Below are 16669 nucleotides of genomic sequence, written 5' to 3'. Positions count from 1 at the left end.
AGGTGATGGATGTTGGGGTGCTGGCCAGCATTCGACCTTGTCGACCGTCGTAATCCACTGTCACCAGAATAACCGGTTGGTGGAACAGTCAGAGAAACAGAGGGTAAGTCTGCCGCTCCAATGGAGGGAGCGTCCCAAACTACAGTAGGAACAAAACACAGAGGAGGGAGTCGCTGCTACTGCGCCGCGTGGTCATCTGCACGACCATCACTTCAGAGGGAAGAGTATGCCTTTGATTGCACATATATATATTATTTTTTTCTAGGTCATATGACATATCTTTTTGACATTAAATGGAGAGTAATTGCTGTTTATAAGATTTTTTTTTTAATGGATATTTTTAACTTTTGATCATAGATAGATTTGGTCTCATACCCGCTAACCGTAGACAGTACTGTCCACTGTGACTAACCTTCGCCGGTGTGTCCGTCCTGCCGACAACAACTCATCCTCTGATGGAGGCCGGAAGGTCAGAAGTCACTGGTGGCCGATTACCTGACTCATTCGAGTGCGACTGCTGAGAAGCATTTCCGCATGAAGCGACGTGACCTCACTGTGAAGACTTCTCAGCTGTTGAGCACGATGAGCAAAGTTTCAAGGTGAGCATGTTTTATATTTGCCAACACAATGCAAACATAACCAAACACACCATAATCTATATTTAGACAATCTGAGAGTCTAATGTTTTTCTTATAATCTCAGTAATTTCTTTTGTTTCATGTAGTGCTGAGGCTTCTGGGAAGGTACTGGATGTGAGCTTTCTGATGCCTGTTCCAGCCATGCTGTCCAAGACTCACCAACCAAACAGCCAGTGATCTGTCTGCCAAGGCTCCCTGCTGATAATGAGAAGGTCAAATTCTTCACCGCATTTGAAACCCTACTGAAAACGTACCCTCTGTCACTGTCTGGGAAAGGGCCACACGTGAAACACCGGCAGGATGTGTCTGCAGAATCTGAGCGGAAACTTTACACATACTGGAGGAGGAAGCAGTTTGAAAAGCGTGTTGAACATGTCCGCTGTAAGTAGTTTTCTTACCATATTTCACATTATTTTCAAGCAAAAATGATTGCTATTCAAAGTTTTCAATGATTGTATTCATGACTAACAAAACTTTTGTTATTTATTTTGACAGCACAATTCAGTCGGCGTATGCCAACAAGAGATCGTCTCGAGGCTTGGATAAAGAAGCAGGGATGGAAAAACACTGGCTGCATCGCTGATGAAGTACTATGGGGTAAGGTTACTGTCAAAAGTTTCATGCGTGTACACATAAAAATCGTGTACGTATTAAAAAAATGTGCGTGTTAGTCTGTAGTTGTGCATAAATAAAAAAATTGTAAACTCTTAGATTATAGATAGATTATCTAAGATTATTATAGATTATGCAGTGTATAAATTATCTGTGAGATGCAACTCATAAAGTTACAACTTTCCAATATTGCAAATACGGATTGCAGTTTACGGACGTACGCTTTCTTCAGAATGAACACGAATCTGACAAGTGTGAAATAACTGTCAAAACTACGTCACAAGGTCACAGGCATTCAAGAGCACCAAAGCCTTCCGGTACTTCACCTCAGGATGGTTAATGATCTGAAAGTATTTCATCTCGATGACAACAAACTTTCCTCCATCACAGGAAGGTTCAGCAGTTAATTAAGCAATATTACATGAAAGTGTATTGTTTTGGCCCAGTTTGAGTCTGACTAATACCTGCAGTCTGAATACCTGGGGTCTGATTAATAACTGCAATCAGTTATTTCAGTAATCATGTCAGTAATGTAAACATAATATCTTAAACCACATGTTGTGACCTAGTGAACCTATTACTATTACTATTTGTGTCGTACCTTGCAGGGGAAGGATTCACAAAGCCTCAGTGTCACACCAACACACCCCTGGATTACAGTGCATGAAGATGGGACTGCATATTGATACAACATATATACAGAATATTGACCACATGTTGACATTTGGTCCTACAGATGGCGCTGTGTCTGCTTTGTGACATCACATGAAACCCATGGATTAAGAATATTTGACCAGAATAAGCAAATAAGATAATAGTAATAATAATAAGCAATGAATTTGACATAAAAAGTTATAATTATGGTTTTCTTATTCAAAATTATGATAAAATGTGATTAATGTAAAGATTCGAAATTATGAGACAAACTCAAAAATATACAATAAAAAGTCATTATTATTTGAAAAAGGCAATGAATGAGATAAAACATTAAAAATGCGTTTGACATCCCTGTGTGAACAGTACCCCAGTGGGTGATACTGGTTAATAAAAGATATTTGTGTTGCTTATTTGGACGTCTGCATCAACTGTCCTTCGTGATACCAACAGATGTTGTGGAGTGTCTTCTGAGTCTTCAGACAAAAATTACCGCAGCCCTTTCTCCAGAGAAACCCCTTGCTCTTATTACAGAAGTGAGCAGTGGAGGGGGGGCGGCCCAGATTAAAGGTTTCTGAAGACCTGCTCACCCAGCTGATTGACAGTGTCGTGTATTGCACACCTGCTGGGAGTCAGTGAATCTACAATCTTCAGACGCATGCGTGAACTTGGGTTGTCAACAAGAGCTTCTTACAGCACCATGTCTGACACAGAGCTTGACAATGCTGTGTTGTCAATAAAAAACAGACTACCAAATGTGGGATACAGAATAGTAAAAGGTTGCCTGCAAGCAGATGGACACAGAGTTCAGTGGGAACGCATCAAAGAGTCGTTGCACAGAGTTGACGCCGCTGGAGTTCTGGAAAGACACAAATCACAAGCTAATAAGGTAACTTATTTTTTAAAAAAGTGAACATTACTGCAGCTTTAATTGAAAACACATAGAGAAAGTTATGAGGAACATTTTTCTTTCCAGGTACAACCTCTGCCTTCCTGATCAGTTTGTTCAGTCTGTTTGCATCCTTTGCCTTGATGCCTGCCCCCCCAGCACACCACAGCAAAGAAGATGGTGCTCACAACAACAGACTGATAAAACATCAGGAGCATCCTGTTGCAGACATTGAAGGACCTGAGTCTCCTCAGGAAGTAAAGCCGACTCAGGCCCTTCTTGTAGGCTGCCTCAGTGTTGGTGGACCACTCCAGTTTGTTGTCCAGAAGGACGCCCAGGTACTTGTATGATGTGACAATTTCCACATCAGTCCCACTGATGCAGACAGGAGAGGGTGGGGGCCTGTTCCTCCTGAAGTCCACCACCATCTCTTTAGTCTTTGTCACATTCAGCTGCAGGTGATTCTCCCCACACCACCTGACAAAGCGGTCCACCAGGTCCCTGTACTCGTCCCTGTGCAGTACTTGAAGTCAGCAGTGTAGGCGGTGAAGAGGAAGGGGGACAGCACCGTTCCCTGGGGGGCCCCGACGTTGCTGGTCAGTCGCTCAGACACGCAGCTCTGCAGTTTCACAAACTGCGGTCTGCCTGTCAGGGAGTCACCCATCCATGTGACCAGGGGAGCGTCCACCTGCATGTCCTCCAGTTTGGCCTTCAACAGTCTGGGCTGGATGGTATTAAAGGCACTGGAGAAGTCGAAGAACAGGACGCGACAACTGTTTTGTAGACAATTTTGATAGTATTTTGGAGTTTGTTTGTGCAAACATGGGTTTACATCTTGCCAGATTAGCAGTTCACAGTCAGACATGCTAACAAACAGCACGTTTACAATGAATAACTCCAGACCGCAGCAACACACAGCCTTCAACAGCGATGACAGAGATCATTACAGTACCGAGGTGATTCCTGGTGACTGACTGCAGCAGCTTCATTACTGAACTGAGAGCTAACTGCAGCTAAATGCAGCCGTCGTCGCTGACATTAGTTAGCGCCGACAGCTAAATGTAGCCGCTGTCGCTAATGTTAGTTAGCTCTGTGAGCACTCCTCTTTCCTGACTCAGCTCTGAGTTGTCCGGAGCCAAACTCGGCAAGAAATCCTCCTCGGCTCTGTATTACCTTGTCATCAAGATCAGAGCCAGCGCTGCAGCTACATGACAAACATACCTAGCCATTTCCTGGCGCATTGACACTCGAGCCATTGCGCTGGGGACACCTTGCTTGTGGACCTGGCAGCTGAGATGTCTGTGATTGACCTCTCTGTCCCTCAGCAGGCTGTGATGTATTTCCCTGTGTAACTGGCCTGACATTCCCTGCAGAACTTAACCTGCTGGTCAACATGGACACTAGACTGTGTGCCGTGTTGAGTATATCGGCTAACTGCACCTAGCACAAAGAAACCGATGAAGTTACGTAATTAGAAACAAAGACTACATCAACGAAAGTAAAGCCGCTTCATTGCCGACTCTGTAATTTTTTGCGGATATCATGTTAGAACAAAGTCAAAAGTGATTAACATTACCTGACTCCTTGCTGTGTCCACGTCGTTCGCCATCTTGGCGCCATGAACCCACGATCGAATTTCTGACACCTACGCAGTTTGTGGAATCGATGTTATCTTCCACTCGATACATAATGCCTGTGACCTTGTGACGTAGTTTTGACAGTTATTTCACACTTGTCAGATTCGTATTCATTCTGAAGAAAGCGTACGTCCGTACACTGCAATCCATATTTGTAATTTTGGAAAGTTGTAACTTTATGAGTTGCATTCTCACAGATAATTTATACACTGCAAAATCTATAATAATCTTAGATAATCTATATATAATCTAAGAGTTTACAATTTTTTTATTTATGCACAACTACAGACTGCGTGCATACGTGCACGATTTTTATGGGTACACGCATGAAACTTTTGACAGTAACCTTACCCCATAGTTACAGTTCTAGAATGTTATGATGTAACTGTAGAATGTTAATGTTCTAGAATGTTGCTGTTACCCTACATCTACATACACACACCTTAACATGCATACACCCTGCATCCATGTTGGACGGGGGGTCGGCAGGGGCGGGGTGGGGGTTTCCCACTGCCTCCGTCCCTGGCCCTGCAGGGCTGGACGGGGGGTCTGTGGTCTGGGGGAGTGGCGTCAGTTCTGCTGCGGGGGTGTCGCCGGTGGCTCTGGGTTGGTGGTCGGCCTCTCTGTGCGGGACTGGGCTGGGTGGTTGCTTGGACCCTGCTGCTGTGTGGCAGTTGCCCTGCCGGTGGTTTGGGTAGCTCTGGGATGGTCTGGACCCCGTCTGCGCCTGTGGAGGGTTTGGCTTCTGGCTGGGCTGGGGGCCTGCTCTCCCTGGTCTCCCTGGGGTTTCGCCCCTGGCTGGGGTGGGGGTGGGGGGCCGCTGTGGCCCCCCGCCGTCTTCCCCACGGGGTATATGGGTTGGCCTGGGGGCGGTGGGCTGGGTCGTCATGGTGGGCCGTGGCCCGCCCCGTTGGGGCCGAGGGTTGGGGGGACTCTGGCCTCTCTGGTGTGGCGGGCTCCCACTTGAGGTCAAGGCGGAGTCTCGGGTTGGTGGGGCCCTGTGGCTGTGGGCTCAGATCGTGCCGGGATTGGTGGCCTTGGGCTGGGCCAGGCGGCCTCCTGTCCCTTGTCCCTCTCTGGGCTTCCACCGGCCGGAGGTGTTGCCTCTGTGCTCCCTTGCTTGTTCCCCCCCTTGGGTGGGGCGCGTGGCTGTCTCTGGGGCACGTGGTGTTGGGTCTATCATGTTCTGGACGGCATTTGCGTGCTCTGGTGGCTTGGGTCTTGGCCTGCTTGCCCCTGGGAGTTTTGGGGGTGTTGTTACGCCCCCCCCTCCCCGTCAACTACAAATCTACTACATCCAATGACAAACCCTCACACACAGACACACACAGACACAGACACACACACACACACACACACGCGCACACACACACACACACACACACACACAGCACACAACTGTTATACAATCACACACGTACAACAGTTACAAATATGGATGTTATCCATGTCAGGGTTATGCTGGGTAAGTTATGCAGTCTGTGTTTTTTGTGGGGGTTCTTTTGTTTGTTTGTTTATTTTTTTTTTATTATTTACTTTATTCTATTTTTTTTTCTCTCTCTAATAACTTATTTATTTATTGTTATAATTTCCTTATCGCGCGATAAGAATCCCGCGTTAACGCAGCACGTTAACGGCGTTAATTGCCCAGCACTATATGATGTCAGTGTAGAATGTTACAGTTCTAGAATGTTTATGTAACTGTAGAATGTCACAGTTCTACATATTTTATGATGTATCTGTAGAATGTTACAGTTCCAGAATGTTATGATGTCAGTGTAGAATGTTACAGTTCTAGAATGTTATGATGTAACTGTAGAATGTTACAGTTCAAGAATGTTGATGTTACTGTAGAATGTCACAGTTCTAGAATGTTGATGTACCTGAAGAATGTTACAGTTCTAGAATGTTATGATGTTACTGTGGAATGTTAAAGTTCTAGAATGTTATGATGTAACTAGAATGTCACAGTTGTAGAATGTTGCTGTTACTGTAGAATGTTACAGTTCTAGAATGTTATGCTATAACCGTGGAATGTAAAAGTGATAGAATGTTATGATGTAAGTGTAGAATGTTAAAGTTCTAGAATGTAATGATGTAACTAGAATGTTACAGTTGTAGAATGTTGCTGTTACTGTAGAATGTTACAGTTCTACAATGTTATGATGTAACTGTGGAATGTTATAGTTCTAGACTGTTCATGTGACTGTAAAATATTACAGTTTTAGAATGTTGGACTGTAACTGTAGAATGTTACAGTTCTCGAATGTTATGATTTATCTTTAGAATGTTACAGTTCTAGAATGTTATGATGTAACTGTAGAATGTCACAGTTCTAGAATGTTGATGTGACTGAAGAATGTTGCAGTTCTAGAATGTTATGATGTAACTGTGGAACGTAAAAGTAATAGAATGTTATGATGTAAGTGTCGAATGTTAAAGTTCTAGAATGTTATGATGTAACTGTAGAATGTTAATATTCTAGAATGTTGCTGTTAAGCTACATCTACATACACAATGTTACAGTTGTAGAATGTTGCTTTCACTGTAGAACGTTACAGTTCTAGAATGTTATGATGTATCTTTATAATGTTACAGTTGTAGAATGTTGATGTAACTGTAGAATCTTATAGTTCTAGACTGTTCATGTGACTGTAGAATATTACCGTTTTAGAATGTTGGAATGTAACTGTAGAATGTAAAAGTAATAGAATGCAAACAAACAATGCATTACTGTTTGTCGTACTGTGTTCATTCAGATCACACAGAAACTTGACCATGCCTTCATGCCGGTTCCCATCAACATGATCTTGTAGCTCAGCAGAATCTCCAGGGCCACAAGCACCAGTGTCATCATCTTACCCCACATCCTAAACATAATCAAAAGGATCAGTTAATTGGTGTTTGTATTGAATAAACAGTTTAGAAAAAAAAAGAACACCTCAATGTGCTTTGAATCAAAGCAAAGCAACAAAGTAAAACACTAAACTCTGACTAGGCAGCTGTGATCTATTCTGCCCTCCTGTTCATTCATATTGTGTCTGTGTGTGTCTGTGTGTGTGTGTGTGTGTGTGTGTGTGTGTGTGTGTGTGTGTGTGTGTGTGGATGGGGGTTCTTTTGTTTTTTTTTTTGTTTTTATTATTTACTTTATTCTATTTTATTTTTTTTCTCTCTCTAATTATTTATTTATTTTTTCTTTTCCTCTTTTTTACTCACTCGTTTCCTGCCTGCTTCCACCGTTAATACTGTTGTAAATTCTTGCAGCTGTCATTATTGGTCCGTGTACGTCGCGGCCATTCATTTTCCTATTTTGAGATTTCAAAATAAAAACGAAAAATAAACCGTTTCTGTTTTTTTCTGTGATAATACAAAATGAAAAACGGAAAACGGGCCGTAATACATTATCCATTATCCGTTATCCGATTTAATTAGGTGTGTTTGTAAATGGAAATCACAATTAAAATACACCCGTGGAAAACTTATTCTCGATTTCCTGTTCATTTTGGTTCCGTGACCCGGAAGTTGTACCACGAGCTAGCCAGAAAGAGAGGGCACGTCATCAGAGGGCGTCAGAAAACTCAGACCCACCGGGCTCACACTTTTAAATATGTCTCTGGATGGATATGCAGATTTTCTTGTGGAAAATAGAAGAAATGGAATGTCCTGTTGTGATGTCGCTACTGCGTTATGTACCCAGTTTGGAAGGAGACGGGGTTTTTCAGAGAGGAATGTGTTGAGGTGGTGCGCTGAGCACGGGCTTGTCAGGGACTTTTGTCCTGATAGCCAACTTGCAGTTGAAGTCGCTCAAGGTATTGCTGAGGTAAGACTGTTTTTTTTTTTTTTAATTATCCACCGTACATGATCACAGTTTTTTTTTTTTTTAAAGTGTATAAATGAATGATACCCCTATAAAAACTTGATCACAGGTAAGCATAGAAACACGTAGGCTATCACATGGTTGTGCTCAAGGGTGTAGGTGTAGATAATAAGCTAGCTTTTGAAGACTGACTTTGTGCCATCTTTTCTTGGATGAATAATGCAATATAAAACTCTCACCTGCTCCCATAGTCCATAACGTTACAAAGGAAAGCACAACAGGACTGACACTAATGTTTTAATTGTCATAATCATCACAATCTTTCCATGCAGTTTGTGACTCTATGTATTATGCATTCTATAGAGTTCAAATGATGACTGGACATCTCTCCACAAAAGGAGTTAAAGCTTCAGAGGGCAGAGTGGGCAAAATTTTGAGAAGTGTTCATCAACCCTATCACACTGAAAGACAGCGAGTAAGATCAATTAGTGTTGTCCTTTTCTGCATTTTAATCAAACATGGACTCTACCATTACAGGATTTTTAAAATGTATTTATTTTTATATTTTTGGGTGCCAAAAATCTGAACCCTGTAGCCTACAATGCTGAATATATGGGCCACAAGCTGCATGTCGATCAAAATGAAAAGCTTGTTATGTTTGGGGTGACCCGTGTTATGGCTATCGATGGTTTCAGTAAGAAGGTTGTCAGTCACTCCACCATGCCAGTAAAGAACAACATCATCATTTATGAAGAAGTGTACAGGTAAAATAATCTAACTAGTGTTTTATTGCTATAGTGTAACTATTGCTATCATTCAATTTTGACAAAAATATTTTTTTGTGCCTTTGTTTTAGAAATGGTCACTTTAGGGATCTATGGGTTAATACTGTTTGACTCTCCTGTTGTCCTCTTGGGTCAAATTGACCCAATCTATTTTGACTGTTCTTTCCTTCCTCCATCCTCCTTCCCTGCATCCCTTTTTCCTCCTTTCATACCTCCTTCTCCCTTCCCTCCCGCCTTCTTCTTTCTATCCTTTCTTTTTTCCTTCTTTCCTTCTTGCTTCATTTCTTTCATCTCACCTTCCTCCTTTATCCTTCTTTCATTCCCTCCTCCTTCTCTCTTTCCTTCCTCCTTTGATACCCCCCTCTTTCCTTCATCCCTTTCCTTCTTTATTTCATCCTTCTTTCCTTTCCTCCCTTCCTCTCTTTTTTCCTTCTTCCCCTAACAACAGGAGAGTTAATTTGATATAAAAGGTCATATTTTTTGTTTGTTTATTCTCAGACCTGCTGTGCTTTCCTATGGACTATGGGACCAGGTCAGCGTTGCCTGTGGAGAGAGTTTTACCTGATGTTATTCATCCAGGAAATGCTGGCAGAGCACAGACACAATCTTCAAAGGCAGCCCTACATTCAGACACCTTCTACAAGGGTAAGTGTGTCAAGCTGTCCTGGTGTCTTGGAATTGATGCATACTTCTAATGAGAGCATGCAGACTGACACTGTCCTTAAAACCCACACAGAACCATGTGATAGAGAGAATGTGGGTTGAGGTGAATCTGTGAGTCAACTACCCATTGAAGACGGCTTTGGTACAGCTGTTGGACCAGGAAGAACTGGATATGGAGGACAACTTATCAAAGTATTGCGTATCAAACCTCACCTGCCAGATGGCTAGGATTGGCCTCACAAATGTCGTAGAAGCATGGAATGCACACAGCATCCCTGGTATGATTCTGCTAGAGATCCAATTATGTTTTCAGCTCCCATCCAATCCCAGAATTTGGATCTCTGCCAATACTGACACAAGAGCTTTTTTTTTTTTCTTGAATATAGAAGAGTTTTGCAGTTCAACTGTATTCTCAAAAACAGATGGGCCTCGAAACATCTGAACAAGAATAAAATAACACAAAATTACGTTCAAATTCAGTATTGACAACTCAAATTTCTAAAATGCTGATGATTGCTCAAACAATTTTGCCATTCAAGTTTTGACCCATCACTGTAATTCCTTCAGTCTCACTACTCATTGCCCTGTCTTGCAGGTAAGGGAATCCCAAATGAGCTGGCTAAAGAAGGGTGTCCTGCCAAACTTCCGAGGATCTCCTGCCTGTTGGTGGTGTTGCAGCTGATCTGTATCAGCAGGAGTTGGGATCCGCCTTGAAAAGAGAATCCATTTTTGGATGTGTCCCTTTCACCTCTCAAGAAGCTCAACAAATGGCTGAAACTGAGTTTAATTCCCACTTTGACTTGCTGTCACTACACCAAAATGTGGTTCACAATAACTATGGCCCTTTCAAAGATGCAGTTAAGTGTCTTATTGCAATCACCAGAAGATGTGTGTGACCTGTTACAGTGAAATGCATTGTGAATTTTTTTCTTTAGAAAAGTATTTATTTCACACAGTAAACGCTCTGTTAAACAGTACACTGAACTGTACATAAAGTGCACTACAAATTTTAAAATAAACAAATGGCACTTACAATCTCACAGTTCTCAAAGTTCTTTTTTGTTCATGTAACCAGGCTGTGCTCAAAATCAGATATACTGTACAGACTGTAGCATCTGAATCGGTTTTAACTATTCCCTTTATAAACTTACATGGAGGACAGCTTAGAGGTAGCTGATGTGATTTAACATTTAGTGCAGATCCAGAATAGGTTACTCCTCTTCATGGAAAGCTGCAGACACTGTGTACAAGACAGCAGAAAGACCCTTGACCTGGTTGAGCTTGGAGGCAAACCCATCTTGTCTGCATTTCAGACAGAGATCTGAAGTTAACAGCCAATGCTCCACACATGTACGGCATCCAAGCAGAGACTCACAGCAGGTGGAAAACATGGGCTCCTTCATCACAGCTGTAAGGTTTAAACAAAGAAAACATATGCAGAAAACAGATATGAATGGTTACTTTGAATAAAAAATAAGAATATTATCTGAAGGCTGTATTGTGTTCTGTTGTGTATTGTTACATAATCATACCTCGACAAACCATACAGGTGAAGGCATCCTTAATAGGGTGCAGAGAGGCAGCAGCTACTGCTGCACTTTTGGCCTTGACAAGCTCAGACAGCTGGTTTATTGTTGAGGTGATGTCAGGGAGGCTCTCAGCAGCTTGCTTCAGGTGCTCAATGTTACTAATGACTTCTTCTAGGCTTGAACTGTCTTGAGATTTTGAACTACCTTGGGACCTTCGACTTAACAGAAAAATAACAGACTCAAGATTTCTCAATGGTGCACACCAACAAATGTTTGAAAATCTTTCTGAATATTTACTCATTAAAGGCATCAACTTAGGAGTTTTCCAGACAAAATACAGTAAGTTTGGCAAACTGCCTCAAATCATAATGACTTCATACAGGATCAACACAAACAAATTCTACCAAAATAGGTTTAAATACTAACTAGGGCTGCGAGCTTAGAGGCTGAAATCTGGTATGGTGGCGTGTGTGTGTGTTTGTGGATGCAGGAACCTGAAATTTGGCATGAAGGTCAAGTGTGTGAAGTCGAAATGGCTAAAAGGGGGTGTTGGAAATTTCAAAATGTAGGGTGGCTGAGCAGGCTGGGCTGGCCCTACCATCCTGCATTTCAGAAATGTGCATATCATGTGGTTGCAGCTATTGCAAATTAACACTTGCTTTGTTTAAAATGATATGATTTCATCTTCACATCAAATGTTGTATGACCTTACTTTGGCTCTTCTTCCATTCTGTAACTCCACAAAGTCATAGTCAGTGATGGCATAGACTTTCCTGGAGTTTGAGATCCAGTACTTGGAACCTAAAGAGTCAGACAACATTAACTTCACTTAATGTATTTCAAATCTTTAAAGTTCATTAAAAACACACAAACAATTTCTGATCATACAACTTACTTCTTATGCCTTCGCAGTCCAAGATTTCATTTCCTTGGCTGTCTGTTAGGGTAAGTGACTCATCAGAGTTTATGGCAGCCTGCACCTTTGCAGTTCTTCCTTCAACATTTGCCTCAGCTTCCTAAAAGCGAATGGCCATTGTCATGGAAGTACTGAGCTTGCCATTCACTATTTCACCAATATGGACTGACCTGGGTATAAATCACAGATGGTTCAAAATCACTATTGAGTTCATCCTTAAAGAAAATCTGGTTAAATGTCTGACTTGAAGGCAGTGTTCTTTTTTTGTAACGGTAAATATATCATAGGATAAAAGTTTAGCAGCAGGGATCAGCTGCATATTGTATGTACTGTAGCTATGGAATGATTTTGCTGGGATCTTGGCACCAGCTCGTGGAATTCCATGTGAAGTTGCACTTTCATTAGACGTAGAAGCAGAAGATGATGAGGCTCGGTGCATGAAGTGAAAAGAGGGGACAGCAGCAATGGGTGGAGGTGCTCTGCTTGCAGGTGGCTGGCTTTGCTCTGGCTCTCCATGGAGCTCATAATGCATGCGATTGTTAAGATTGAAGGTGGAAAAATGCCCGCTGCCTCTGGCAGAAATGGCTCTGTTTGCATCATCTGTAATGTACAGACTACTGGCACTGACCTGTTTAACAGGATAGAATGAAAAATGCAATTTATTAAAAGTAACACAAATGCTACTGACCACGTCATTACAGTGTAACATGTTCACACATAAGATAAAAATGTATCCCCAAGTTACTTTTTGTTTGTTTTTTTTTCCCTTTTTTTGAACAATTAGAAACACAAACTCTCAATGAGGGCAGTAAACACAGATTGAAATCAAATACAGCACAAGAAACAAAAAAGGTCATTCATGCAAGGACAACTAAATACCGCACCACAACAAATTAAAGTGCATCCAGGCTACAGTGGAATTCAACCTATCAGAAGACAAGCCTAAACAGTAGCCTATATAGATGAGGACATTTCAATACTTATGACTTTGACTCCCAAAAATATCTATGTATATTTACACTGTTATCTATGAAGTTGACTTTTTCTCCAAATCTGTATGACGTTTCTCATGAAAGGAGACAGACTTGTGATACCATCACCTCTGAGAGGAGACGTTCTGCAGCATCTGCACGAAGGCCATCAAGGGATCTCGAAATGCAGGGCTAGAGCCAAGGAGTCAGTCTGGTGGCCCGGCATCGCAGCACAGATAGGCCAAATGGTGGACAAGTGTGAAACATGTCAAAAATACAGACTACAGAACCGTGAACCACTGTTACCCACTCCACTTCCACACCGCCCATGGCAGAAGGTAGGCATGGATCTGTTTGAGTGGTCAAAGAAACAGTACCTTTTGATCATTGACTTTTTCTCAAGATATATTGAAGTAGCACAACTCAAATACATGTCGGCAGAGGTCACTATCAGTGCTGTTAAAGAGGCCTTTGCTAGACATGGAACTGCAGAGACTGTGATATCAGATAACGGGCCGCAGTTTTAATCAGAACAGTTCAAGCAGTTTGCGAAGGAGTACCAGTTCAGGCACATCACGAGCAGCCCCTGGTACCCCCAGGCCAAAGGGGAGGCTAAACATACTGTTCATATCATCAAGGACTTGTGGGGAAAAAGGACAATGACTTCAACAGAGCACTGCTGGTGTACAGAGGCATCCCGGTGGAACATGGATTCTCACCAGCTCAGGTGCTAATGGGAGATACCTGCACACCTCTACCTCAGCCCACACCCAAGCTGGATCCTAAGTGGCTGGACTTGCAAGGTTTACAAAAGAAGGATGAGGAGGGGAGGTGAGTGCAGGCAAAACACTACAACCTGAACCACCGTACCAGAAAACTTCCAAAACTTAACAACTGGGACAGAAAGTTTGGATTATTACAGAAGGAACTACAGGAGCAGTAGTTAGACCTGCCAGTAATCCCAGATTTTACATGGTTGAGACTGATAGAGGTTTTCTAAGAAGAAACAGGAGTCACCTTAGAGCTACAGATTTCTTTCCACGGTTTGGTCAAGTTGTAAGACCTCCTTATAGGCTAGATTGGTGAAATAGAGGACACCTGTTTGTTCAAGTGACAAAACGAATGTTCAAAATGCTGTTTATGAAGTTCTGGGACAGTTTGTGTTTATGGTGTTAACAGAAAGAAAACGGAGAAGCATTACAATGTTTATGTTGAAATGAGTATACAGTACATTAATGTTCATACAAGCTGTCAAATGCTTTATTGTTGTTTGGTTGAAAATGAGTATTACTTTAGCTAAAAGGAGGAGGTGTAATGGTAGGATTGTTACACTAGACGTCCCATAATGCTTTCTTTCATCTCACCTTCCTCCTTTATCCTTCTTTCATTCCCTCCTCCTTCTCTCTTTCCTTCCTCCTTAAATCCCCCCCTCTTTCCTTCATCCCTTTCCTTCTTTATTTCATCCTTCTTTCCTTTCCTCCCTTCCTCTCTTTTTTCCTTCTTCCCCTAACAACAGGAGAGTTAATTTGATATAAAAGGTCATATTTTTTGTTTGTTTATTCTCAGACCTGCTGTGCTTTCCTATGGACTATGGGACCAGGTCAGAGTTGACTGTGGGAGAGAGTTTTACCTGATGTTATTCATCCAGGAAATGCTGGCAGAGCACAGACACAATCTTCAAAGGCAGCCCTACATTCAGACACCTTCTACAAGGGTAAGTGTGTCAAGCTGTCCTGGTGTCTTGGAATTGATGCATACTTCTAATGAGAGCATGCAGACTGACACTGTCCTTAAAACCCACACAGAACCATGTGATAGAGAGAATGTGGGTTGAGGTGAATCTGTGAGTCAACTACCCATTGAAGACGGCTTTGGTACAGCTGTTGGACCAGGAAGAACTGGATATGGAGGACAACTTATCAAAGTATTGCGTATCAAACCTCACCTGCCAGATGGCTAGGATTGGCCTCACAAATGTCGTAGAAGCATGGAATGCACACAGCATCCCTGGTATGATTCTGCTAGAGATCCAATTATGTTTTCAGCTCCCATCCAATCCCAGAATTTGGATCTCTGCCAATACTGACACAAGAGCTTTTTTTTTTTTTCTTGAATATAGAAGAGTTTTGCAGTTCAACTGTATTCTCAAAAACAGATGGGCCTCGAAACATCTGAACAAGAATAAAATAACACAAAATTACGTTCAAATTCAGTATTGACAACTCAAATTTCTAAAATGCTGATGATTGCTCAAACAATTTTGCCATTCAAGTTTTGACCCATCACTGTAATTCCTTCAATCTCACTACTCATTGCCCTGTCTTGCAGGTAAGGGAATCCCAAATGAGCTGGCTAAAGAAGGGTGTCCTGCCAAACTTCCGAGGATCTCCTGCCTGTTGGTGGTGTTGCAGCTGATCTGTATCAGCAGGAGTTGGGATCCGCCTTGAAAAGAGAATCCATTTTGGATGTGTCCCTTTCACCTCTGAAGAAGCTCAACAAATGGCTGAAACTGAGTTTAATTCCCACTTTGACTTGCTGTCACTACACCAAAATGTGGTTCACAATAACTATGGCCCTTTCAAAGATGCAGTTAAGTGTCTTATTGCAATCACCAGAAGATGTGTGTGACCTGTTACAGTGAAATGCATTGTGAATTTTTTCTTTAGAAAAGTATTTATTTCACACAGTAAACGCTCTGTTAAACAGTACACTGAACTGTACATAAAGTGCACTACAAATTTTAAAATAAACAAATGGCACTTACAATCTCACAGTTCTCAAAGTTCTTTTTTGTTCATGTAACCAGGTTGTGCTCAAAATCAGATATACTGTACAGACTGTAGCATCTGAATCGGTTTTTAACTATTCCCTTTATAAACTTACATGGAGGACAGCTTAGAGGTAGCTGATGTGATTTAACATTTAGTGCAGATCCAGAATAGGTTACTCCTCTTCATGGAAAGCTGCAGACACTGTGTACAAGACAGCAGAAAGACCCTTGACCTGGTTGAGCTTGAGGCAAACCCATCTTGTCTGCATTTCAGACAGAGATCTGAAGTTAACAGCCAATGCTCCACACATGTACGGCATCCAAGCAGAGACTCACAGCAGGTGGAAAACATGGGCTCCTTCATCACAGCTGTAAGGTTTAAACAAAGAAAACATATGCAGAAAACAGATATGAATGGTTACTTTGAATAAAAAATAAGAATATTATCTGAAGGCTGTATTGTGTTCTGTTGTGTATTGTTACATAATCATACCTCGACAAACCATACAGGTGAAGGCATCCTTAATAGGGTGCAGAGAGGCAGCAGCTACTGCTGCACTTTTGGCCTTGACAAGCTCAGACAGCTGGTTTATTGTTGAGGTGATGACAGGGAGGCTCTCAGCAGCTTGCTTCAGGTGCTCAATGTTACTAATGACTTCTTCTAGGCTTGAACTGTCTTGAGATTTTGAACTACCTTGGGACCTTCGACTTAACAGAAAAATAACAGACTCAAGATTTCTCAATGGTGCACACCAACAAATGTTTAAAAATCTTTCTGAATATTTACT

The 16669-nt window shown here is 41.9% G+C and overlaps 1 pseudogene; it reads left to right on the top strand.

Moving 5' to 3' along the window:
- Positions 1 to 8617: 8617 nt before the first annotated feature.
- LOC148185426 (uncharacterized) lies at positions 8618 to 15739 on the top strand (annotated as a pseudogene).
- Positions 15740 to 16669: the final 930 nt, after the last annotated feature.

Source organism: Plectropomus leopardus, unplaced genomic scaffold, assembly GCF_026936395.1.
Source record: "Plectropomus leopardus strain MGB_pleo_1.0 unplaced genomic scaffold, ASM2693639v1 Contig25, whole genome shotgun sequence".
NCBI classification, from domain to species: domain Eukaryota; kingdom Metazoa; phylum Chordata; class Actinopteri; order Perciformes; family Serranidae; genus Plectropomus; species Plectropomus leopardus.
This window is presented reverse-complemented; position numbering and strand designations above follow the sequence as displayed.